At 54.4% G+C, this 2,498-nt stretch overlaps 1 pseudogene; it reads right to left on the reverse strand.

Annotated features, from left to right (window-relative positions):
* Positions 1-424: 424 nt before the first annotated feature.
* On the reverse strand, positions 425-2,055 carry LOC141023186 (uncharacterized; annotated as a pseudogene).
* Between the last annotated feature and the right edge of the window lie 443 nt (positions 2,056-2,498).

The following is a 2,498-nucleotide window of genomic DNA, read 5'->3' on the forward strand; positions in this document are numbered from 1 at the left end:
TCGCCCGACGGCGTCGCTGGGCGGCGGCGAGGGAGGAGAGCAGAGGAGAGGGAGGACAGGTCACGGCAGCTAGGGTTCACCCCGGTCGCTCGCAAGAGCGACACGGGAGAGGAGGGGAGAGGGATTATATCCCGTGATGCCCTGTACGTTTTGAGGGGAAATGGGTACTTGGATTTGGATAGATGAAACAATCAAGCACCTTTTCAATCACGAACAGAGAAACTGAAACACTAACCATTACTGATAAAAAAAACCTAACCATTACATACGTAATACAAAATGAATATATGGAGAAAAAAATGGAGAAATTAATCAATTCGGCTGCTGCACACGGATTAATTGCTTGTTCATCATCACAATACAATTAGCAAGACACCTTTTGTACCATGACAATGACATACATCAAAGCTAAGCAAGACTAGTACATCATCTCTTGGATCATCTCCTGGATGCAGGTTTCGGAGTTCTTCATCACGCACTCGGCCCTCACGTGGTGAAAGGATCCACTCTCCTAGACTAGTACAGTCGTGTCGTCGCACAAGCCGAGCAGCTCATCTAACGTGCACCGGAAGGCCTCGTCTTCATCATCTGCAGCACTAGTGCCTTCTTGGACTTCGCCGTCGAGTTTGCCGGGCAAGAACCCCTGCGCCACCACAGCGTCATGGAGCACGGGAAAATCTTGAAGCATGTCGTCGGTGAAGAACCCGCCTGGATCCACGCTTCCGTCGTCCACAGCTCCGGGCGGCAAGAACGTCTCGCCTTCGTCGGACATGAACCAGCGCCCATACTCGTGAAGCATCCCGGGTTGTTTGACGATCGGCGGTTCCTGGCGGCGTGGGGTTTGGGGACGTGGAGCATCCGGGTGCTGGACGTCGGCGGCCTTCCTTTTCCTGGAACCGGGAGCATTGATTACCTCGTGGTATGTGGTCTCGCTCCTGTGACGAGACACGCAGACCTTGCAGAGCACCAAGCCGTCTTGCTTGTCATCGCTGTACTCGTTCATGCACCAGCCGATCCTGATCCTCTCTTTCTCTCCCGGCAACTTCTTGACGTAGCTGAGGTTTCGTCTATGGCCTACGAGTTTACCTTGGTTGTCTAGCACGGGTATCCCGCCCTTCTCCGAGTGCCAGTAGTAACCCTCGCCGGCGTCGGCCACGCCACGCTGTCGCCTCCCGCCACCGCGGCCGCCTTTTGTCTGGTGACGACGGGCAGGGGTGAAGAAGTACCAGACGCCCCCTTTCCCGTCGCCCTTGTCCGTTCCTTGCGCGTGTTGATACATCTCGACGAGGTCGCCGGGGGCGGCGGAGTAGGCGTCGAACTCGTGGATGAGGCGGCTGGCGAAGAAGGCGTCGGCGATCCGTGGGCGGAGGAACTTGGTGATCAGCTCGTGCTCGGCTGGGTCGAAGGCGTAGCCGGCGGGAGGATCCAGCTTGCCGTCGGCCATCGCAGAGCTAGCTACGCACGTACGAGATGGATCAAGTAGCTAGGTATGTACGTGTAACCCTGAACTCGCTAGCTGCTTGCCATCTGGGTACCTAGCTTATATAGATGGATCGACAGCGAGCCCGCCCGGGATTCAGTTTCCTTGACCGGTCATACGTACGTGTCCTAAGCAATCCGTACATGAAATGGATTAGTACAGCAATCCGTACATAAAATGGACTAGTGCAGCACGCCCCATGATGCTCCGTCGCGGCACCGACCTTGCTCCATTGCAGCTCGCGTCGGTGCACCTTGCCGCTCGGTAATACTCAGCATGCTTCGACGGACATGGTGATGCTACGAGGCGTGCTACATCGACCGCCGCGATGGCGCTTTGACGGCCACGACAATGCTTCAATGGCAGACTTCGACGGTCGCGGTGATGCTACGGGACGTGCTTCGACGACCATGGCAATGGTGCGGCAACATGCTTCTAACGTCGGTGTTGTACTTGGATGGCAGCGATGATGTTGTGACGACATGGTTGGACAGCCACGACGTCCTGCTTCGACAACCATGATGATGTTGCGGCAACGTGTTCCAGGGCCACGAAAGTGTTGCAATGATGGACATGGCTGCACCAACGATAATGCAACGACTGCAGCGGTGCAGCAATGGTGACCCGGCTGCTTCGATGATGCTACGATGGCATGCGTCGAAGAAGGTGGTGGCGTCAATGGTGCTACTCTAAACATTAGCAACCTTCACTTTACCACAATCAGCATCGAGAAAGATGGTGTTCTAGTATTTGTACCATCACATGTGTAGTTACCTAGCAAAATCACTGCATATGGAGTACGTTAAAAAAGATCATTTAAATAGGCAGTTGTCCGAACGCTACCACATGTCACGAACTTTGGATACTTTTGCGTGTGGAAGACAGAGCATTCGCTACCTTCCTGCGTGGGAGATAGCGCTCGCGCCACACGATCATGTGGGATCGGACGGCTCTGGACGTGATTGATAAAGACAAGAAATCATCCGACTTATTTAAAACATTTTCCCTCGCCGAATGC

This window comes from Aegilops tauschii, chromosome 5 (genome assembly GCF_002575655.3).
Source record: "Aegilops tauschii subsp. strangulata cultivar AL8/78 chromosome 5, Aet v6.0, whole genome shotgun sequence".
In the NCBI taxonomy this organism is placed as follows: Eukaryota; Viridiplantae; Streptophyta; class Magnoliopsida; order Poales; family Poaceae; genus Aegilops; species Aegilops tauschii.